Raw genomic sequence first — 25,023 nt, forward strand, 5'->3', positions numbered from 1 at the left:
CTCTTACTGTAAAGCACATGACCTCATGCTCACAGGAGGTCAAACATGTGTGTAAGCGCTGATGAGTATGCACGTTACCAAACACACAACCAAAAACATCGTGCATTTAGGAACAAATATACAGAAACACTTCACAGTGACATCAGAATCTCCATTACATTAAAATTTCATGTATGTGTTTTATAAGTCTGTTTATAAATTATAGAGTAATAAAGTTTCTTATAACATCAGATTCAGATTATATTATATATTATATATATTAATATTATATAATTATTACATTATACAAAGTCAAGGCTCTTCTGAAACAGACTTCATTACACACCCCGTACTGTTCCTGTTCCTATTTTATGACTTGTTATGATTCTCTGCTACATTTCTATGATGAAAATATATTGTTAAATAAAATCATTTATAAGCTTTAGACCTTCAAACACGTTGAAAACCCTAACATCTCTGATGAAAAAAGATTCAGATAAAATGCGACAGAAAGTAAGGTAAAGTGGGACAATCAAGTTTTTAAAAAAAATTGTAGTTAAATAATAAATAATAATTAAATCTTCCCTGTTTTCTCGCTGACCGTTTCCTTGGTGCCATATTGTCTAAAAGTGCAGGACATGGACTCAAAGCATTAATTTTATTTTTTTTCTTCAAAGTGACACAAATACTCAAAAAATGTCTAAAATGTGGTAAACTAGCACGCAATAGCATACGTCATAATTTTATGACGCCTGGTGGCCTAAAAACAGGCTGGTTTCACTTCAAAATTAAAGTGTAATATGAAAACATTTTATGTTTAAGTCAAAAAATTGAACAAAAAGCAACACGCTACAACTTATTACCAACATTAAAAAACCTTCTGCCACATAGCTTTCCTTCTGCCCATTTAAGGCATCTCAAATCAATAAAAAGTACATTTTTATCATTTTTTTTAAAGATGTAAAATCGTCTTCGTCCCATTTTACCTGATGTCCCACATTACCTGGCTCAACGTCGCCCTCAGCTGTAAAGATTGGCCTACAAAAACACGTCATCACTTCGCTCCTCTGTTTGCCTGAGAGCGCGAGACAGAGCCTCAACGCGCGCGCGCACCCCGCTCGGCGCTCACCTGCCCCGGTGAGAGTCGGCAAACCTGCTGTAAAGAAGATAAATAAGGATTTCTTCATTTTTTCTAAGGTAAGACAACGTAGTTTTAGAAAAAAATAGCGGCAAAGTGACAATAATATTTAACGTACTTTGTTAACATCGTGTAAAACGTCACCTAGCAGCGAACTTTAGCTTCGTAACGCTAGCTTAAGTTAGCTAATAGCTGCTAACGTTAAAACCGACTTCGGCTTGGAGACGTTAGCGCATCCTGTCATCTGTTTAACTTAATATTTTTATTCTTTGACAGTCGGACATCGGTGTTAACTGCAGCAAAAAGTTATAGTTAAAGCTCAACCAGCTAAAAACAGTTAACGTTAGCTTAGCTGTAATGTTACAAATAAAGCAAAGGCAGGCTAACGCCACATTCACTGTAGCATTTGCACAGTTTTAAAGTTTTTATCTACACACTTTACACACAGCACGTTACCCTTATTATAATTTAAATTTGCACAGATTAGAGATGACTGTAATTTACATTTATGTTTACAGGTACTGAGCGTATTTATGAAAATACAAAATATGTCAGAAAGAGCAAACAATTGGCATATTATGTAATATTAAAAAAATATTTAAACATGATGGTGCTTATTTCTACAGCTGTAATTCTCTATTCTGGCATCAGAGTGACTGTAACAAATCAAATTACAGTTGAAATTACATTAAAATTAGAATTTTATAAATAAATATACTGAAAAAGAAGTGTGTGGGATTGTGATCGTGATTGTATAACTAAAATTGTGTAAATAGTTCTAATAATTTTTAAGCACGTTTTGTTTTTGACTTTTCTTTTTCTTTTTGTTTTCAATTTTTTGTTAATATTTGGGTCATTTTTTCCTGATATTTCAACATATTCCACATCTTAATCAGAAAATGCTAAGTTTGGAATTCAGAATAAAAAAATGTAAACAATACTCTGTTTTCATGACTTGTTTCAAATTCAAATGTCATGTTCTGAATAATAGTGCAGTATTAGTGTGTATTGTGTGCTGTCAAATTGAGGTGAAAATTCTCCATTAAAAAAAAAAAAGATTTTGGCAGGGTGATAGTTTTATCTGATTATCTGTGTTACAGCTTAGGAGACACATGGGTGAAGAAACAGTGATTTATTAACCCTTTGGAACCACAGCAAATTGCAACTTATCAAGAAATGACCCCTTAATTAAGCAAAACACAAATACAATGCACTCACTCGCAATATAACTAGTTAAAAGTCGGTGCCGAATCCTCACAATGGATATAAAAGCAGTCAAAGTAGGACAGCACTCCGATTAAAGTTTTGTGAAAATCTTAAAAAAAGCTTACCCTGCTGGGATGTACTGTGTCGTTTGCATTTGTGGATTAATCACACCTGTGAAAATTTCATTGTTTTAAAAAGAAGGGCATCTGACCCGAAACATCTGTGTGGCAATAAAAAATGCTTTAATTGGAGTGCTGTCCTATTAAGACTGCCCCAAAAATAATAAAGAAAATATATATGAAAAAGAAGACAAAGAGTTTAATTTTTGTTGTTTGACATAATTTTAACTGTATCATGGGAATTATGAATATGTTTTCAGGACATTTTTCTTTTATTTTTGGGAGAATGTCTAATAATTTCCTCACAGCTAACTGTTGACATTTTCTGTCACCTTTTACTTTCTTTTAATTATTTTTTTCATTTTCCTGACATTTCTTGGCAAGCTGCTCATTGCCTTTTTCCTCCAAGTTTTCAAAAGAAATCAAACCAATTCACTGTGTTTACAGAGGTTTAAATGCGTGTGAAAGGCGTCTAAATGCAGCACAAAATAAATCAAACATGTCAAACAAGTAGGTGGAAGGGATCAGTCAGTAGAGAGTGGATGGTTGTCATGCTGTAAAAACAGGAAATTAAATAAAAGCTGCAGAGCAGAGAGTTTCAGTGAGGAGCTCTGCTTCTACTCTGCTTTATATGTGCAGGAGGAGCACCTGTGCAGGTGAGCCTCGTGCTGCTGATTACACTCGTCAGAGTCTGCAGCTGCAGCTCACACTGACGCTGATAGTCTGAATCTTTTAATGCTGCACCCAACCTCAGCTCATCCTGTTTTCTGTCAGTTTAGACAGTTGTGTTAACCCTTTGAAATGTGAAAAGAAACCAGTTTTCTTGCGCTGCGTTCAGATGCCAGAAACATGCACTTAAATCTTTGACATTTATCTATTTTTCATTTGAAGACATGACTGAAAAGGCAAAGAGCAACTCAGCAAGATATGCCATATGAACTGCAGGAATTTAGGAAAAGACAAAGACCTTGAAAATTAGGTTTTTTTTTTTAAAAAAAGGCGTGAATAAGAGAAAAAAAATATTAGAAGATGATGATTACAAACAGGGGAAAATGTCCAGAAAGTTGCATTTATAATAATTATTGTTACCATGCTAATTATTTATTTATTTATATCTTTTAATTTATAGGCCGTTTAAACTCTAACTTTACATAATTGAGTGTTCATGAAATTGGAGGCAATGAGAAAGCTATTAACCCTTTGAAACCCACATCTTTCCAAAACATGGGAATAAGTTTCAAGTTATGATTAACATTACAAGTTTTTTTTGTATTTCTATTATTATTTTATTTATATCTTTCAATTTATAGGTTTTATCCTGCCTCTGGTGTTTCAAATACAAAAAAAGAAAAAAAAAAGGTAATAAATAAATGAAATAAAAGTAAAAACTCATAATGTTACTCAGGACTTGAAATGGAAAGACGTAAAGCCAATTTGATCAGGTTTCAAAGGGTTAATAGCTTTCTTCTTTGAAGGAAGAGTTCAAACATAAATCATATCATCTGTTATTGAGGTAATGTAGGAACATGGTTGAAACTTTCATAAACATATGAGGAATGTTAAAGTTTATAGAAAACAATTTAACACCGAATTTAACAACAGTTTATAGTATGAGAATATAGATTTTTTGTGTTGACCCTGTTGACCAGTGTTTTTTTTTTTTTTAGGATACTGAGAGCATCACGTTTCTCGGCCGCACAGTTCAGGGTCACTTCCTGTTGTCTTCCTGGTCATTGACATGTTGGACTGAGGGTCAGAGGTCGGGGTGGACGCCCTTGATGTTGCTATGGAAAAAGACAAGATGGAGGAAGGACAGAGACAGAAGGTAGGAGACACAAGACATGTACGACAGAGACGGAGTGAGTCGCTCAGGAGATTTCAGACAAATCTGCTGCAGGAAGAATGTTTTCCTTCGCGACTTTTAAGATGGAAATAAAAAGACATCAAACTGAAAACACACTAAAAAGGATGATGTCTCGCATAAAATCATACGGAGAGGAAGCCTGAATCACACGTGTCGCCGACTAAACGTTGTAAATACATAAACATGGCGATTAATGTCAATGTGTAGTCAATGGTAAGAAACTTTTTTACATATTAAATATTGATTTCTTGATGTAAAGTGTAATATGGTATTATATTAATATTAACTGCTGTCCGTGTCGAGTGACCTAGATTAGATATAAAAATATAGAAAAGTATATTATATACAATATATAAAAAATTAAACATTATATAAAAATATAAATAAACTGGAAACAGCTATCAACCTCTAGTTTAACCCTTACACATGTTGGTTTGATTTCTTTTAAAACATGGGGAGAACTTAACAAGAAATGGCCCAAAAAATCGCAAATAAATTAGAAAAAATGTTACAAGAAAATTACCTGAAAATAAGTCAAAAAATAAAAAGCAAAAACAAACAAGAAATTGTTTAAAAACATATTGTATTTAATGTATTTTATTTTTTGTAACATGACTTTAAATTTAAAAATACTATAGTTATAAATATAGTTTTTTGAACATTTTCCCTTTTTTAGATAATTTTCCAATACTCCTTCTCTCTTTTAAAAACTTTTCAAAAGTAATTTTCTTGTCACCTTTTACTAATTTCTTGTAATTGTTGGCACATATCTTGCCAAGTTGGTGATTTCCTTTTTCTCCACGTTTTCCGGAGTAATGGAGCCAACATCTGATCGGTTTTCAAAGGTTCACATACTTTAGAAAAGTGTTTGAACGAAGCACATGAAACTGATGAGGTTTCAAAGGGTTAAACGCTCTTAGCATCTTCTTTGTAGCTTCATGATGTTCCCACTTTACCACCTCAAAGCTCACAAACACAAAAAAAGTCAGAAGAACGACTTCTCAACTCGGAAACAACGACCTTCCGACGTCACGTGAACGTGGCGTTAAACTAGTTTCTGACAGAGCTGAAAACCAGCGTTCACCTCCGATCCGAACACACCCAGAGGTTTTTTGTGTGGTGTCGAGGCTCACTCGTCCAGTCGCGGGCCAGAGACCACAACCCAAACCAACATCTAGGTCACACACACACACACACACACACACACACACACACACACACACACACACACACACACACACACACCGCAGCTGTAAGTGCTTCTTGGCAAAGATGCGGAGCGATTAGAGCAAAATGGCTCCACGAAACACACACACACACACGCACGTACACACACACACACACGCACGTACACACACACACACACACACACACACACACACACGCACGCACACACACACACACACACGCACGTACACACACACACACACACACACACACGCACGTACGCACACGCGCGCACACACACACACACACACACACACACACACACACACACACACACACACACACTCTGCAGGTCTGTAATCAGCAGCAGGGTTGGAAAGCGTCTCCTCTCTTCTGCTAATTAGAGACCGTAAAAACGATGTGAGCAGAATTCAGATTTAATGAAGAAAATCTGCTTTAAGAACGAGACAGAAAAAAACCCCAAAAAACTGAGTGCAGTAAATCTGCAGAGAGAAAACATCTGTCTGTTCACGACCCGACATCTGCACCGAGCGACAGGTGAGCTGTGATGTGCAGCAGGTTGTCATGGAAACCTTAGATCCAGTAAGAAGTAATTTTAGCTGCGACCTCAATATTCTCTCCAATAAAACTTTTTTTATAATTTGAGAGAGATGAGCTAAGACAGACGTCTGCCAGCTGTGACAGGAGACATTTTGGACTGCAGAGAAGAAAAGACATCAGTTAGAGTGTCTTCACTAACGTCAGACAGGAGGACACTTTCACAGAGCTTTTGTGTCCTTTAGTTCAAGTCTTGTCTCAAGTCCTTGTTTCCCTGACGTGAACTGCGAAGTTTAAAGTTTTTTTATTTTACTGCACGTTTGTCTCTCTAAAAAGTAACTTCAACCAGTCAACACCAACTAATTTAATGCTTGGTTGCAGGATAAAAATAATTTATTGATTTTGATAAATCTTCTAAATTGCAAACATATTTTTGATGAGTCGTGTTGACGCAGTCATGTTGTTAATTACCTAATTTACTTAATTTTCTGTGCAATTTAAACTCAAATTTCTGTGTTATTTGATTTAAAAACAAAATTCAAGTTGTAATATAGAGGACTGAAAGTGACAGATGATGTTGATCAACTGCGTAATGACGTGGAAACGTTGGTGGAAAAGGGAAAAAGGAGAAGTTAATATGTTTGAGGAAATAAATGTAGGTTAAGACAAATAGGAAAATAATACCTAAATAAATGCATAAATAAATAAATTAATATAATAATTAAATTAATATAAATAATAATTTTAAAATGAATAAATAAAAAAGTAGAGTGGGAAATACAATGGGAAATTAAATAAATCGGGAGATTTATACGCATAGTGGAAAAAATAATACATAAATAAATGAGCAAATGAATATGAAAATGAATAAATTGATAAATAAAATTTAAAATTAAATAGGAAAAATAAATACATTGATAAATAAAATGGAAAATTAAATGAATATTATCATTTTTGGCATTTTCATTTATTTATTGACACATTTATTTATTTATTGTCAGTTTCCGTCCTCCATAGTAGTAACCTAATAATTTAACTTTTCTCCACCTTCAGTTCAGGATTTCAGGTCCCCTCCCCTGACTGCTTCACATTCAGAGAGTTAAGATTATGAATTAGGGACCTGAAACCTAAAAAAAGCTACAACACAAAGGACATTTTCCTACCTAAAAACGCGTGTTTTGCATAGATTATTCAGTGCGCCCTACTTGAAAATGCCTTTGATTGTAAAAGAGAAGCTAATTCCCCCAACTCAGTGTAGTGCACTCGCAGCTCTATAATTCATTTAAATTGTCATAACTCTAAAGTAGACGAGGCAAACTATTAAGTTAGTTTCTTTAATTTAGCCAAATCATTTTTCAGGTGAGCTGGTTGGTTCCAAGATTTTTAAATTTTTTTAAAATGAAATTCTTGCTGATTTTTGGGTAATTTTTTTCGTGCAAGCTGGTCATCGTGCACATTTACTTTTTGCACGTCATCGATGATCTTTATTGCTTTTATTTTGTTTTATTTGCACTCTGTCAGAAACTGGTTGTGTTTCAGTCTCTATACATACTTAAACCATCAGAGCACTTTGACCAGACTTTTTTGGCTCATTTCTTCCTCCGTTTGTCATTGCCTTCTTCCTGTGTTTTTGAAATAAATCAAGCCAATTTGCTTAAGTTTTCGAGAGGTTAAATATGTGCTGGAAGCAGCCTCTTCACGCTGCTGTGTGTAAATACACTCGGCTGTAGTATAAATACTCTTTACAGGAGAGTCTGTTTACTGTAACTGAGCTCAACACGTCTGACCAGCTTTTAAAGGCCACCTGCAGCTTTTTACGCTGTGTCTTCTTCCTGCTTTAAAACACACACACACACACAACACACACAACACACACAACACACACGCACACTTTCCTCCAGCTGATGACCTCTGACCTCTGGCTTCCCCCTCATGGGTTTGTTCTTCACTCACACATTTCCACATAAACACGCTGAGAGCAGAAGGTGGCGGAAATATTCAGATCCTAACTGCAGTGAAAGTACTAATACTACACTGTATAAATACTGCATTCAGATTTTTAATATTTCTTCTGTGTTGTGTTTTTTTTTTCATTTTCTTTTGCTTTTCAAACATTTTTCCTGTGTGTTGTTCTTATATGTCCATATATTGAGGACAGCATTTCTATTATATGCTGTTTTCTTCTTCTTTGTGTGTTTTTTTTTTTAATCTTTGATTCATTTATTTATTTTACTAATTTTCAAGTAATATTCTTGTATATTTTACTAATTTCTTGCAAATTTTTTGGTCATTTCTTCTTTTATTGCTCATTCTTACCAAGACCTGTTGAACCTCCTAAATGGCCACTGGAACATCTTACAGGACTCCGAGAACCACCCAAATTTGCTAACCTCCTCAGTGAAAACTCAAACACCCTAAAGGAACATGAGAACCACCTGAAGAACCTCCAGAACCGTCTTAAAGAACACAGCAGCTTTCAGTCTGTAAACTTTGTGTGTCTGAAGGCTGATGGAGGGGAAGCTTGTGCAGCTTCAGTCTGATCTTTCTCTCTCTGATTCTGCACAGTGATCTGTGCTGAAGATGGTCTAGTGGTTTAGGACACTGACCTTCAATGAATAGAGGCAGTTTTTTTGTGGGTTTGAGTCCCGCCTCAGGTATGTCACACAGGACTGTTTGCTCAGTGTGAGTGTGGGAGTCAAATTTCAAACCTTGCGCCCGTCGTCCGATGTGATTTTGTATTGAATTCTATTTGTGAATTTCTGAAATTTCATTGTTGATCAACAAGGACGCAGCGGAGAACATGCAAGTACAAAGTTGCAAGTGCAAAGTTAGCTAACACGTTGAGACAGTATTTTTTATTTGTAAAAAAACTTGCAAAAGCAAAAAAAGATTGCAGGTGACTACACTTTAATTTTTATCTTGTTTTTTCAACAAAGACTCCAATTTGAGGTTAAGTGCGCTGATGTATTTCAGAGGATCTGTTGACAATAATGTTCGAATGTTTTCTCACCAATTCAGATGCTGCAAATATGCAAGGATGTTTTAGTTTATTTCTAGGATTTTAGGACGTTTCTGGTCCTGAACTCTCCTGGTGAAAATAATAATTGGAGTGTTCAGGTGCTGCAAATAAGCTATGACATGCAACATCAAAAAAACCTGCAATGTTTTAGTTTTGGTGTAATATGATGTTCCTGCAGAGGCTTTTGGTGGAAACACAGCTGTGCTGTTGCAGGTGTAGCTCAGTGGTGGAGTGTTTGCCTTTAGTCCACAAGGTTGCTGGTTCAAATCTCTATAGTGGTGATGGGTTTAAAAAAATGATTTGCTTATGTTAAGGCACCACGTGTGATCCCCACTCACTGTTGTAGTGTTTTGGGAAATGAGGCTTTCTGTAATGTTGTTTTGTTTTATTTTGGAAATGATTTGGGAACAGTTGTAGTTTTGTTTTGGGAAAAGTTTTGTTTTCTGAAATGTAGTTTTGTTTTGATAAATATAGTGTTTTGGGAATTTTGGTGTTTTAGGAAATGTTGAAGTATTTTGGGAAAATTTTCTTTTTTCTGTAATATTTTATTTTGATTTGGAAATGTTTTTGGGGAAATGCAGTGTTTACTGAAAAATTTTGTTTTCTGAAATGTAGTTTTGTTTTGAGAAATGTAGTATTTTGGGAAGTGTTTTCTTTTCTGTAATGTTGTTTTGTTTGGAGAAATGTTTTTTAAGAAATATTTTGGAAAAGTGTTGGCAAATGTTTGGGGAAATGTTTTGTTTTTGGAAATGTTGAGGTGTTTTGACCCTCAGGGCCACAATAAGAACGTGACATATTGAAATACATAAGTCAAGTACAAATACCTCAAAATTGTACTTAAGAATGGTACATTCCACCACTGACACACACACACACACACACACACACACACACACACACACACACACAGGTCTGGAGGTTTTGGGCGCGTTGTGCCGCCGCTCTGCCGTCAGTTTCTCAGATATCCTATAATGAGACAGCAAACAGGAGCCAAGATGGCTGCCGCTGTGTCATTAGCAGTGGAAATGTGGTCGGTTATTAGAGATGGAATATCAATAGGAGCTGCGGTGACTTCATGCGAGGCTGTTAGCTGATCCTGTGCACGGGAAGCAGGCGAGACACGAAACCCAGCGACGACAGCTCTCTCTGAGTTCACCAAGAAGAAAGAAGAAGTAGAAGAAGAAACTCCTGAAAGTCATCGGCGCTGGACAGTTCAAAAAACACGATGAGCAAAGTGTGAAATACTACAAGAAAAACAGGAAAAAACAACGAACTTCACGAAAGAAAAGAGTTAGAAATACAAATAACAGATGAAGAATGGAAACAGATGTTTATTGAAATTTACAAAACATATCTTATTTTGGCGATAATTCACGTCTTCTTCTATATGAGGACTCTGTGGTCTGATTTGTTTTGGCTCTAAAACATGTTTTTCCTCTCAAACGTTCAATGGCAGAGCAGGTTTTTGTGGCTCAGGAGGTTAAGCAGGCCGTCCACTAATTATTTGGTCCGTTAGAGTTTGACTCCTTCAGTCAACATGTCATAGCATCCTTTAGCAAGATACCTAATCCCAAATTTGCTCCTGATGGCTGCTCCCTCAGCATGTGAGTGAGGGTTTGAGCCTCGGCCGCTAGCGTACATTTGCTGTTAAAAGTTTATTTTTTATTTTGTGGCTGAGGGAGGTGATGCAGCATCTTAAACTGGAGAAACTGAAATTAACGTTAGATGGCAGTTTGTAAGAATATATTTTAGCTAAACTTGGGCAATATGGAAAAAAGTCTTATCATGCTCATTTTTTTCATATCAGTCGATATCGCTATATATCACGATATGCATCAAATTCCCAAAACTGTCAGGAAGCAGCTACAGAACCGTCCCTAAGTGACGGCTCTGCTGTGATCTCTGCACATTTACATCAAACATCAGACATCAGTTTATTCTCTCAGCAGAACCGAGCTGGAAACTCACTACACCTGAACTCAAACCGCGTCCAGCGTGTCCTCTCATCATGTCCTCTCATCATGTCCCCGTCACACACACACGGAGCAGAAGGAGGGAGGGGGGAGACGGCGGCCTCTTACTCCGGTGTTCAGCGGTTACTGTGAGCAGCGAGCTCGCTAATAAATGACAGAATCAGGACCGGATTGAGACATTTTGGTGTCCTAGAAGAGACTGAGATCATCTGAAGGACAATGAGGGCGGAGCCGACATTCGGAGACACCGGCAGAGACACCATCGGAGAATGAGAGTGGAGCGGACATGGCTGGACTGCATTCTGTCGACTACATCTCATGTTTCAATGGAGGAAAAGTTCGATATTGTGATTGATATTGTTATCAATAGTTAAACTCTACCCCCCCCCCAGATTATTTAATATAACTCCTAATGGATTAAGTTAAGTCACATTTACCTTTTTGGTATCTTTTTGTTGCCAGTCACAATGGGCCTTTATTTTGTGCAACTGCATGTTTTTTTTTAAGTTTGTATTTTTTAAGTTTTACGAGCCAATGTTGTGTATATTGGCTTCTAAAATAATTCAGGTGCGACACGTTTGGAGATAAAATCAGACCGCAAGGTGTCTGATGGTGTGATGAACTGATAAACCAGCCTCACCAGACGGATTCTGCTCAATCAGCTGCAGCAAGAAAAGATTTTAGGTTACAGTTTGACACAGTGAACTGGAGTCACACACACACACACACACACACACACACACACACAATGCAGAGGGTAATTGTCGGGAGGAAAATGAGTTGAGGAATGTCTGAGTTTGGAATAACACTGTCAGGAGCAGTGCCAGCTCACCATCACTGTTTACCCTCTGTGTGTGTGTGTGTGTGTGTGTGTGTGTGTGTGTGTGTGTGTGTGTGTGTGTGTGTGTGTGTGTGTGTGTGTCTGTATTTTTAGTGTTCACGCTTGCTTCCATCTGTTTCTGTTTGTGCAGCATTCCATCAATGTGTGTGTGTGTGTGTGTGTGTGTGTGTGTGTGTGTGTGTGTTTACCTCAGGTTGTGTTTGTCCAGTATAAAGCTCTGACTGGTGCAGACTGGTAAACTGGTTGCTTAGAAGGAACAGATGTGGTCAAGAATGTCCCTCTTTGTGTGTGTGTGTGTGTGTGTGTGTGTGTGTTTAAATACCAGATGTATCACTGATTGATTTACAGTGAAACTACAGATGGATGTGAATAACGCTGTGTAGATGTGACATCTGTCTGTTCCAAGTTTGGAAGTCGTTTGTCTTGCGTTCTTTTGGAAATATGACAAACTCGAGTAGCAACTTGGCAAAATATATCCCATAAAATGCAAAAAAAAAAAAATGTAAAAGTGACAAGGAAATGACCTGAAAATTAGCTGGGGGATTATGAGTTATTATAATAAAAACAAACAAACAAACAAAAAAACCCACAAAGAAATACAAAACAATTACAATTTTAAATAAAATAAATTAAATAAATAATAATTTAAATAAAACAGAGACATATGTCCATAAAACTGCATTAATAACTCTTTTATATATATATATATATATATATATAAGTACAACAAAATTACTTTAAATGACCAATTTCATATATATATATATATATATATATGAAATGCATACACCACTCTCTTGGGGTCATTGTGTCGCTTGCATTTGTTTTTTTTTCACTACTTTTTTCTTTTTTAATTGCTTATTCACAGGTCATTTTCTTGTACTTTTTGACCAATTTCTTTCTAGTTTTGGGGCCGGTTCTCGCGAAGTTGGGCTACTCATTGCCTGTTTTCCACATCTGTGAAAGAAATCAAGCCGATTAGTTTAGGTTTCAAAGGGTTAAAGCAGATGAGCCTGCAGAGGAGTTAATTACGCAGAGCCTTAATGAGTGTAATCAGTGTCACCCGTGAGAGGACACGCTGGTCTGACAGCTCAAAGGTAACTGATAACTTTATCTGCTCTCTTATGAAAACTGTTTCTTAGACGGAGTTTAGTTCTCGTGTGAGCAGCTGAACTCTCTCTATCTCTCTCGTTGTTCTCTCTCTGATAGTTTCGGACCTCCCTCTCCTCCCTCTCCTCTCCTCCCTCTCCCTCCTCCCTCTCCTCCCTCCTGCAGCAGACGGGGTCGCGCCGACTCTCCGCCGCCCGGAGCTCATCTCCAAACCCCCGAATCCCATCTTTCACCGGGACACTCCGAGCTGTCAGCCGCAAACTTTGACTTTTTTTAACTCCACGTTAAATGTTGAAGCGGATGCAGATTTTTCGTGGAGACCTGAGCGGACACATGCTGCATGGATTCTGCCTTTTGTTTTTCGTCTTTTTTTGGTGCGTAAAACTTCGCCAAGTAGGTTAGTGGAGGAGCCGGAGGACTGAGAGGTTTTGTTTGGAAATACTTGTGTGAAGTTATTGAACGCTCCGAGGAGATTTTAATCCAATGCGTCCGGAGCGGCCGGTCAGACAGCAGCACCGAGAGGAGAAACACCGAGAGACGCAAGGAGGAGAGGGAGGAGAAAGGAGATCAGCGGGTCTGCAGGGACTCACCGGCTGCTGGACGTTCATGTCTCCGCTCCCAACCGGCACCGAGGTACACTCACTAAATCACTTTTTCACTTTAATCACTCCTATGTCACTCTTTATTTTGGCGGTTTCTAAGTAAAAAATTAGATGAAACAGACAGGAGAGGTTCATAGAGGACACCCCTCCAAAATAACAGTATAAGACAAAGTGTCCAGAGACATGAATGGGAGCAGAAAAAAAATCATAAATAAAAGATGAAAAATGAAAAGAACAAAAAAATGATGTAGACAAAAATAAATTAAACATCAAAATTATAGAAGAAAAAAATACCCTTTCACAATTAGGGCCCTCTAATCGATGACAGTATCAGTCATTTAAAAGCTTTTTTTCTGCTTTTATCTCTCTTGTTAAGTTTCTCTCAGATATATAGCTGTGTGTGTGTGTGTGTGTGTGTGTGTGTGTGTGTGTGTGTGCCCGCCCGCCTGCCTGCTGCTTCTTGTCCAAGTTTAGAAACTGGTGTGACTGTGCTTTTTGCAACATCTTGGCAAAATGTGTGTTATACATTTTTCTGCAAGAAAATGGCGAGAATTATTATTGTCATGCCTCTGTGAGCTCCTTCTGATTGTATTTAGGAGGTCATTAATTTGACCTCTTGACCTTTAATTAGTGTGCATGATATGAACTGACTGCACTGCTGCTCCCCAGAGGACGAACCTCTTTGATTTTCTGATCAAGCAGCTCAGTCATCAGTGACTTCTGTCCTCTCTGTCTGTAGTGAGCATTGTGGCCAGTAGGCGGCGCTGTGAGGACTTTTTAACCAGCAGTTAACTGAACTGATGTGTACTGAAGGATCTGCTAGGTCATCTGTTTCAAACTGCTTTTGTTTTTTAGTTATTAAACGCAGACTGCTGGTTTTTCCTTTATTTGCTTCAGTAGAGTCACTGTTACACAGCTACAGTGGTGACATGTAACTAAATACATTTACTCAGTCACTGTACTCATCATGGACTGAATTTACTCTGTACCTCACACGAGTATTTCCATTTTATACTGCTTTATACTTCTATTCACTACATCTCAGAGGGAAGTTTTGTACTTTTTCTTCACTACATTAATTTTATAGCTGTGTGGCTCATTAATGTTTGTGCATGCACAAAGATAAGTGTTTCAAACTTTGAAAATGTTGCAGGTTTTCCCACATATTCATTTATTTCTGGCAGCATGCCACAATCAAAACATGTACTGTCACATTTTGTTGTTGCCTCTGCATCAGCGATAGCCGAGGCCGGAGGCATCATGTTTTCTAGAAGTCTGTCCGTACGAAACGTCCACTCCTGTGACCGTCTTATCTAAACAATGCCTTGAGGGAATATCTTTAAATTTTGCAAAAATGTTTGAGTAGACTTAAGGGTAAAGTGATTATATTTTAGTGGTCAAAAGTCGCTGTGACCTTGCATTAGTCTGCTTCTTGTGAAGCGGTATCTCAACAACACTTTGATGGACTTCAAATTTTGCGCAAATGTTGGAGTGGACTCATGGATGAACTGATTAGATTTTTACTGATCAAAGGTCAGTATGACCTTGCATCCTTCTCATTGTCGTGAGCAAAATATCTGAAGATGGCCTTGAGGGAATTGCCTCAAATTTGGCACAAACGTGCCACAATCCAAGATGCGCATGTGGCTGCAAAACATCCAAAATGTGAGAGCTCAGACTTCCATGTGTCCTTTATGATAACACAACAATAAATGAGGCAACAGTGGAGGAGGTCGTAATAATGTACCTTTTAAGTTCTACCTACTTTTAGATAAAAAATGCCTAATCCAGTCGCCAGAAAAAAAAAGTGTACAATTCTGCAAACCATAGATACATCTGCACAGTTTTATGCAGCGGATATATTAACATATAGCTTCAACAATGCTGTGGTTAACGTGTGGTTAGGTTTAGGCACAGAAAACACTCCAGTGTGGGGGTGAATATCCTCAATCAATCAACTTTTATTTATATAGCTCCTTTCAAACCAAAGTGCCTTACAGTTTGAAGAAACAAAAACAAGCACAACATGCAAAATAAGAAAAACTGGATCTTAAAAGATAGAGTAAGTATAAACTGTGAAATTGTGATATTTCGACACTACATAAAAGCAAGACTAAAAAGATAGGCTTTTAGTTTAAAAGTATCAGTACTTGCAGCTCCTCTCAGATCCTCCGGCAGGCTGTCCCAGCGTTTCGGAGGCTAAGAGCAGAAGAAGAGCCGGAGGCAAGAAATGCAGTGATGTCTTAGTGAAAAAACAACCACTTCTCATGGCACTCCCCCTGCTGGAAAACAGCAACAAATTGTCACAAAACACTCAAGTTTGATGCCAAAAAAGCCGCTGGAAACACACTGATGTCTCGCTAAATCACATCTGACCATCCACTCCACCACCTGAAGACAAAGTCAGCCTTTACTCTACGTAACCTTAGAAACGTTGATGTGATCGGTATGAAACGTACAGTTGTAATGTATTAGTGGTTTGCAGAAATGTACAGTGCTAACATTTTCTTCTGCTGACTGGGCTGATATGGCAGCACTGTGCATGTGAGCTGCGCTATCAAAGACAGCTGATGTCAGTAACATGAATCTGATCCCGTCCTGTTTGCTCTCTGTGTCACTTTCTCTCTCTCCGTCTCATCTTTCAAACACTTCTTGTTAAAACAAACTTCCCACACAAAAAATGTCAGAGAGAGATGGAGACAGAGAGCCCCAGAAATAAGGAACTGATTATAACAGATCTGCAACATTTTTTCACGTCCAGACCCAATCCAAGTGAATGTTTGAACTGTGATACATCTTCTTCCTCCACTGTTGTTAAAAACACATCTATTGGCAGGTTTCCGTCACAGATTAATGCAAAACTTCAGCGATATTCTCAAAATGTCGAGAAAACACAATGTGGAGGTGAGTTATGTTATGCGACTTATGGCACATTTAAACTCATCTCTCATCGGCTAATACCCAGACAAGACAAATCACACACCACTTAACTGAAGGATGTGTGTGTGTGTGTGTGTGTGTGTGTGTGTGTGTGTGTGTGTGTGTGTGTGTGTGTGTGTGTGTGTGTGTGTTGGCTTTGTACGCTGTGTGTGTGTGTGTCAAGGCTGAACTGTCAGCCAATAAGGCCCTTTGATTAGTGCTGAAGAAAAACACTAATGGCATTATAATTTTGTGTGTGTGTGTGTGTGTGTGTGTGTGTGTGTGAGTGTTGGCAGCCAGATGACAGCTCAGTCCTTCGGAGCATCGATCTCACTAATAACACGCTTCAAGTCAAGAAAAAAAACCTCCAAAAAAAACAACACGTCAGTGTCTAAACTGGGTCAGATTGACTTCTTACTGATGCATTATGAGTGTGTGTGTGTGTGTGTGTGCGCATGGTTTGAAGTGCCTTTGAGCAAGGTGTTGGCTCTTGTGTAAGGAAATAGAAAAGTCTTTCTTTGTTTGATTGTAAACAGAACAAACCTGTTCATGTGTTTATTTGTCCAGATTTAAAGATGTAGTTTTTGTGCAGCTACTGTGCACTCCGTATCCCATAATCCTTTGCAAGTTGCTCACTTTTATAGTAACGGTCAGCTGTTGTTCATCTATCAGTACGTTTACATGCACATTTTACTGGAGCTACGGTTATAACTTGATTAGGATATTTAATTGTACTGCTCTTCTTGTCCCAGTACACATAATCTTATAATATTTATACAGGCTGAAACACAGAGCTGTTTATTCACAATAACGTTGGGGTAGAAAAACACTGCGTCATGTACACAGAATCATATGGAAGCCACCTAAAATATATTATTTATATTATTTTTTATTATTAGTTATATCAGTTTAATTGTTTGTTATTTGTAGAATATTTTCAGCGTTTCACCCTGCTGTCAGAAAGGCCTTACCGACGGGGATTTGAAGCTGTTATATCAAAAACACCACACTGAGAAAAACAGACATTTTACTGGACTGAACGGCAAAGCTGCTCTCTGCTGTGCTGCTGCTCTGCTGCTGCTGTGCTGCTGCTGTGCTGCTGCTCTGCTGCTGCTCTGCTGCTGCCTCCATCAGCTGCTGTGGAAGCTAAAGAGGAGACAACATTCAGATATAGTCTCCCCTTAAACTGAGTGATTTTTTTTAGGTGGTTAAATTATGTTTTCCTGCGTCCACAGCAGGACATCATTTAACCTTTGTGTCGGTGTTGTGGGACTGTACTTCATCAGAGGAGGGGGGTGGCTGGGTGACTTTTTTACATTTTTGCTTACATTTTTCCCCCCTCATAAATAACAAACACTAACTAGCAACTAGGACCACAAAACCAGTTTTTCACATAATTTGAAAGTAATTTTAGTGTGTTGTGTTATTATTAACACATACTTGGTCCAATTCATTTTTTCACATTGTTTTAAAGGAATTGTAAAGTGTTAAATCAAGATTAATTGCGGTGAAATGTCACAGAACTGAGGTCAGACTGCAGAGGGTCATAAGTGGACTGAAAGGAGAGGAGGGAGTCAGAATAATAAACATGAAGCAGGACTTTCAACGCGGACTCAGTTTGTTTGGAGACACTGAAGCCTCTTCCTACTCTTCCTCCTTCACACCTCCTCTCCTCTCCTCCTCTCCTCCCCCTCTTTTCATACAAGCTCTCCGTGAAGTTCTTTAAAACGACTTTTTCTTTTTTTGTTTCTTTCTCTGTTTCTTTCTTGTCTCACTTTGTGCTGTAAACTCTTTTTTTTTTCTTTTCTCACAGAACATGTGGCTCTGTGGTGCAGTGTGCAGCGCATTCGTCCTCTAGTTAAACATAAAAGAAGTGACTAAAGGGTTGTTGGTTAGAGTCCCAGCAGGGGCAATATTGAGAGCTGGTCATCAATGGTATGAGGCTATTTAAACTCTTAGATTTGCATGAAATATGATACAAAATGTTTTTAAATGTCATAGAATAGGGTCATCTTTGAGTTATTAGAAGAAGAAAAAGTACTGTTTGTATTTTAAGTCATAAGTAAATGAAACATTGTGTTGCAGAAGTGCAAAGGTTGTTGGTTCAAGTTCGACTAAGGTTGAACTTTAGAACCGATTAAAGACAGCGGTGAACATTGAAAGTTTGGGATTATTTGTTACTGACTTACAATGGACAGCGCTTTGGAGTTTTAGTTAATCTCTTAAGAAGTGATTCAAAGGTGGTGGGTTTGAGTCCCACCAGTTGTCCTTTATATATTGCAGTTACAGGCAAAAGACTGCAGAGAACCCACCCACTCAAAGATTCCTTCTTGAATTAAACCCTTTATGCTAAAAGTAAACTTACTTCTGCATAAACTCAAAGTTTGTGGGTTCGAATCCCGCAGAGTTGATTTTTACATGCAGCAGTGTGATTTAGTGAATAAGTAATGTGTTTAGAAGAAAAACTTAATCTTTTGTTTATGTTTTGTCACCAACAGTCTGTGAATGACAGTGCTTCTGTGGCACAATGGACTGTGCATTGGGCCTCTAGCTAACCTGTAAAGAAGTGACTCAAAGGTTGTGGGTGCCAGTCTCCCCACAGTCATCATTTAGAAACTGCAGTTATTATTATTGACAAAACTCTCTAGAGGACATTAGAACTTTGGAATTCCTGCCTGAATTATTTACATCAGCTAAAATTATAAAGTTACTTCGTGTTAAACTCAAAGGTTGTGGGTTCGAGTCCCACCAGAGTCAAGTTACATGCAGTGCATTGTTTTAATGGCAGGGTAGACACTTAAAAGGGAATGAATGCTAGTTTTATTATTATGTAAATGAAACATTGTGGAACATAAATGAAGGTTGTTGGCTCAAGTTCCACCGAACTGAAAAATTGATGTGGGAAGTATGATCTTTTCTATGGGCATTTGGCTCTGTGGCACAATGGACAGCACATTGGATGTCTAGTTAATCTCTAAAGAAGTGATTTAAAGGTTGTGGGTTCAAATCAGGCTGCACACAAGCAAGTAAGTGAAGGAATCCTGCTTGAATGAAATCCTTAACAAACAAATGCCCGTGGAGTTTTACTTTGACTCAAAGGTTTTAGGTGGTGTACTGACTAACTTCTAACTTATAGTTAAAGTCAAAGGTTGTGTGTTCAAGTCCCAACAAAACTGAGTTTTACATGCAGCAGTCTGACTTTAATGGAAGGTTTTTGTTTTTACAGAGTTTGATTAACTTATAGTATAGCAGGGACAAAAGCAACTTGTGTTTTTAGCACCTTCCTTATACCATTTGTCCACAACAGTGAACCTACAAACTGTCCCTCCCTTTTTACTGTCCCTCTGTGCTGTCCTGTTTCTGAGAGACTGAGCAGCTTTTTAAAAACACAAGTAGCCATTGATTTTTTTTTTTTTTAACAGGCAAACAGAAATCAAACGCACCCCAACCATCTCAAGTATTTGGAAGCAGTTTTAATATCGAGCCCATGCAGCATAATTATGGGATGTGGGAGGATCGTTTCCTCAGCGACCAGTGTTTGTCGTTTATAATAATTAGTCCAACAATTTAGCGTCGTCTGAGGTTGGACAGAGGCTTTACTGTGACGTACAGCAGTATGTGTGCGTGTGTGTGTGTGTGTGTTTGTGGCTCAGGCGACAGATGTATACCGCAGTGTTTCCGACCCCAGAGTAACGCAGTAAACATCATAAACAACACACACACACACACACACACACACACACACACACACACACACACTCCTAGATACATACAGTGAGTATCCATATTCATTTTACAAGCATGTGCTTGCGCACACGCACACGCACACACACACACACACACACACACACAAACACACACAGCAGAATTTCAATGCACTTCAAAAGAAAAAAGTGGGACTGAAGAGATAGGCGTTTGTTCAGTTAAATAAATTCCAAAATGTTGAATGAATGAGTGTATGTGAATGAGTAAACACACGCTTTCTTTTCATGAGAAAAGAAAAGTAATAAAGTATGTAAAGTCTATGACTTGTAGTGTGGGAATTGGCTTTGGCATATGTCTCTGTCGTGCAATGGACAGGGCATTGGAGTTCGAGTTGAAAACACTCAAAAATACAGAAGTGATTTCAAGGTTGTGGGTTTGAGTCCCACCATAGTCAATACTTGAGCTTGTCACTTACTTACATGGGCCTCTGTGGCACAATGGACTTCTAGTTGAACTCAACCGTAACCCTAAACCAGAGAACCTTCAAATTTCAATTGATTCTGCTTAAATTAATTGCATCAGCCACAATAACATAATATGAACTTAAAGCTGCTTCCAGTTAAAATCAGAGGTTGTGGTTTCAAGTCCCACCAGAGTCATGTTTTACATGCAGTACATTGATTTAATGGCAGAGTAGATTCTTAAAAGGGAGTGCTATTTGTGGTATTATGTAAATAAAACATTCTGATACATAAATTCAGTTTTTTGGCTCAAGTCCCACTGAAGTTAAAAATTCGATCTGGGTAGTGTGACCTCACCCATAAGCATGTGGCTCTGTGGCACAATGGACAGCGCATTGGACTTCTAGTAGAACTCAAACAAAGTTATTCAAAGGTTGTGGGTTCAAGTCCCACCAGAGTCAGTCTTGGCTGGTGAACTACTGACATGGGCCCTTTGTGGCACAATGGACAGTGCTTTGCATTTATGTTTAACTCTACAGAAGTGATTCTAAGTTTGTAGATTCAAGTCCCACCACTGTTGCCATTTAAGAAATTGTACTAACTGAAAAAACTACAGGTTTTCTGCTTAATTTAATTGCATCAGCTAAAATAATAGTTAGATAGGTTAGATACCTAAAAGGGAAGGAGTGTTAGTTGTAATATTATGTAATTGAAACATTGTGGCACATAAATGAATGTCGTTGGTTCAAGTCCCACTGAGGTTAAAAATTAGATCTGGGAAGTGTGACCTTTTTCAAGGGCTTGTGGCTCTGTGGCACAATGGACAGTTCATTTGACTTCTAGTTGAACTTAAAAGAAGTTATTTAAAGGTTGAGGGTTTGAGTCCCACGAGAGTTGATATTAAGAAATTGAAATTATTGACAATACTCTTCAGAGAACCTCCAAACTTCAGGATTAGTGCACTCGCTGAAATAATAAACATATTTCAAATTCAAGTCAAAAGTTGTTGGTTAAAGTCTCCAAGCTTTACATGCAATCTAACCCTACTTATGTACCCAAGGCTCTGTGATGCAGTGGACAGCATGTTGGACCTCGTGTTGAAGACAGTCAAAAACACAGAGGAAGTGATTCAAAGGTTGTGGGTTTGAGTCCCACTAGTGTCAATACTTGAGCTGGTCACCAACTGACGTGGACCTCCATGGCACAATGGATAACGCTTTGCGCTTCTATTCTAACTTTACAGAAGTGTTTCTAAGGTTGCTGATTCAAGTCCCACCACACTTGTCATTTAGAAATTGTAATTACTGAAAAAACTTCAGGTTTTCTGTTTTAATTAATTACATCAGATAAAGCAATAGTTACTTTTAGATAAACAGAGGCTGTGGGTTTGAGTCCAATCACAGTCATGTTTTACACAGTAGTACACTGACTTAATGGCAGGGTAAATACTTAGAAGGGAATGAGGGCTAAAAGTAGTGTTATGTAAATGAAAATTAAATGAAGGTTGTTGGCTCCAGGCTCACTGAAGTTAAAAATTCGATCTGGGAAGTGTGACCTTTCCCATGGGTATGTGGCTCTGTGGCGCAATGGACAGCGCATTGGACTTCTAGTTGAACTCAAAAGAAGTGATTCAAAGGTTGTGGGTTCGAGTCCCACCAGAGTCAATATTTAGAAATTGTAGTTATTGACAACACTCTCCAAAGAAACTCCAAACTTCAGGATTACTCCATTGGCTAAAACAAAGAATGTACTTCAAATTAAAGTCAAAGGTTGTTTGTTCAAGTCTCTACAGACTTGAGCTTTACGTGCAACCTAACCTCACTCATGTACACATTGTTCGAGTCCCATCAAAGTTGACATTTAGAAACTGTAAAACTCTCCAGAGAGCCTTTAAACTTTAGGATTCCAGCCAGACTTAATCACATAGGCAAATTTAATGAACGTATGCTGTTCTTCCACCTCGTAACTGATGCAGACGTTTATACCTTGCCTTCTTGATAAGAGTTATGCAGTGTAAATGAACTTTTCCGGTGCATATATATATGTAACGGATGTTGGTTCAAGTCCCACTGATGTTAAAAACTGAACCTTTCAAGTGTGACCTTTCTTTTTTTGGCAAGGGGCTCTGTGGCGCAATGGACAGCACATTGGACTTCTAGTTGACTTCTAAAGAAGTGATTCAAAGGTTGTGGGTTCAAGTCCCACCAGAGTCAAGTTTTATATGGAGTAGGCTGATTTAAGCAATGTGGTGCTGTTCCTTTGCCTCGCCATTGTTGGGACATGGGGGACACAGTCCTGACTTAAAGCAAGTTACTAACAGAGATAGAGGCAGACGCTGCTGTGTAAAACACCACACCTCTTTTACTTCTGCAGTGCTGGCATGCCATCTAAAATTGCTGCATGATGCTGCCGTTGTGTGTTTTTGTGCAAAAATGCAAAAGAAGCGCACAGAAGTGACGTAATAGCACCGACTCTGTGTAAAAAGTGTGTCTGTTGCAAGGAATCCTGTTTTTTATAGTTTCTGTAATATGTAAAATGAAACATTGTGGTGTATAAATATGAAGCTTGTTGGTTCAAGTTCCACTCAAGTTATACACTGAGCTGATGAAAGGCAGCTGATCTGTGACTCACAGTGACTCTATGGTGCAGTGGGCTTCTGGTGAAACACACAATAAGTGATTCAGAGGTTGTTGGCTCAAATCCCGCAGGAGCTGATTATCATAAACGGTATTTAGGGACCAAAGAAACACCGTCATTGTTGAGATCTGTAGACACAATGCTCTAATGTGTTTGTCATGGTTATGGTTTAAACCAGGTGTGTGCGGTTAGAGTTATGTTCAGGTGTATGTGTGTGTGGTTAGAGTTGTGTTCAGGTGTGTGTGTGTGAGTGTGGTAAGAGTTGTGTTCAGGTGTGTGTGTGACACCTCCTCTTGTGTCTCTGTACATTCCCATCATGAATCACTGCTCCCCCTCTGTCGCGGTATCATTCCAGTCGTCCCATAAAACTCTCTGTCATTTTGTTTCTTTCCACTAATTTGAGACACACACACACACACACAGATAAATAAATAGAGGGGATTTCCAAACACACATACACACACTGTAGTTTTACAGTCTTTATTCTGCAGCAGCTGAGGACAGATTTAAAGAGTCGTCATGTTGATGGTTCAACATGTCCACTGAGAGGACTCCACTTCCCACAATTCAACATGAGACAATAGACTAAAGTAAAACAGAACACAGCAGAATAAAGGGCTGCAGTTATATTTACACTTTGATGACGTGCATGATGGTGCATTTGAATATTGTCATGTTTTTCTTTGAAGAAATATTTTGTTTTTAGAACTTTTGTCATCACTGGCCCAGAAATTACATTTCAGAACATTGTTTGCAGCCTTAACGCTGTTAGGCGAGGGACTTTCTTCAAGTCTGTTTACAGTTTGTCTTTTAGGGTTAGTCATTAATCAATTGTTGTGTCCCAGATCCAAACCACACACGCATTGTGAGCAGATCTGGTGCATGTTGTATGTTCAAATTGGAAAAAAATGAGAAATGGAGAATAATGCAAACAGTCAGAACGCTGAGTGAATACGGCCCATTGTTGAGTCGGCGGTCGGTGGACACCATTGTCCCACAAAGCAAAGCACAAAGGAAATATAGATGCTGCTCACAGCTGCAAAAATGATGATGAAAGAGATCTTAGAAAACAAAACTCTTACATTTTCTGAATAAAACTTTGAATTATTGAATGAATCTTTCTTTCAAACATGTAAAAAAACAAGTAAAACAAAACAAAAATAAGCAAACAAGCCTTATGATCAAGTGCAATGAACAAAAACAAAAAGATAGAAAAGAAGTCCTATACAAAACCACAAATAGTTTAGCCACTTAAACTTAAATATTACATGTTTGAAGAGGAGAAGGAAGAATGACACACTTATTTATTCCTACCTCCATTCATCTTTATATACGGCTTCCCAAATTTTATATACAACAACCCACATGACACTATCCCAGTTCTATTTACAACCCAAAAACTCTTAGTGTCATTCTAAAGTAACTGGTTGATTGACATCTGACAGCAAATGATCTGTGTCTCGTTAGTATAAAATCATACATATATGTATATAAATAAACTTCAAACCAGTATACTTCAAAGATTAGTACATACCGTGTCTTATAAGCACATCATGTGATGAATGTTAGAAAACCCTGTCAGCTTTTCTCTCTCCTCGTTTGTCCCGTCAGCACGTTCTCAGACTGACTTTTCTAATTAGATTACATGTTAGTCATCTTCCTTGGGTCCTGTAAAAAATGTTCTTGTCCTGTTTCGGCCCCTCCAGCGGAGCAGAAACTGGAGTA

At 38.1% G+C, this 25,023-nt stretch overlaps 1 protein-coding gene and 3 non-coding genes across 4 annotated transcripts in view; all 4 read left to right on the plus strand.

The window, feature by feature from the left end:
* Positions 1–1,061: 1,061 nt before the first annotated feature.
* The window catches only part of plekhg2 (pleckstrin homology domain containing, family G (with RhoGef domain) member 2), a 107,800-nt gene continuing 83,838 nt past the window's right edge, over positions 1,062–25,023 (plus strand). Inside the window, exons 1-3 of the mRNA XM_088078457.1 lie at positions 1,062–1,176; positions 4,110–4,267; positions 13,140–13,607. The gene's annotated coding sequence lies outside the window, so the exon portion shown is untranslated. The remainder of the gene's footprint in view (positions 1,177–4,109; positions 4,268–13,139; positions 13,608–25,023) is intronic.
* On the plus strand, positions 21,031–21,122 carry trnar-ucu (transfer RNA arginine (anticodon UCU)). The gene is given in 2 exon segments: positions 21,031–21,067; positions 21,087–21,122. It is a non-coding gene; the product is annotated as a tRNA-Arg (tRNA).
* On the plus strand, positions 22,234–22,325 carry trnar-ucu (transfer RNA arginine (anticodon UCU)). Its single transcript is given in 2 exon segments — positions 22,234–22,270; positions 22,290–22,325. It is a non-coding gene; the product is annotated as a tRNA-Arg (tRNA).
* trnar-ucu (transfer RNA arginine (anticodon UCU)) lies at positions 22,783–22,874 on the plus strand. The gene is given in 2 exon segments: positions 22,783–22,819; positions 22,839–22,874. It is a non-coding gene; the product is annotated as a tRNA-Arg (tRNA).

The sequence above is a fragment of the Plectropomus leopardus genome, chromosome 6 (assembly GCF_026936395.1).
Source record: "Plectropomus leopardus strain MGB_pleo_1.0 chromosome 6, ASM2693639v1, whole genome shotgun sequence".
NCBI lineage: Eukaryota > Metazoa > Chordata > Actinopteri > Perciformes > Serranidae > Plectropomus > Plectropomus leopardus.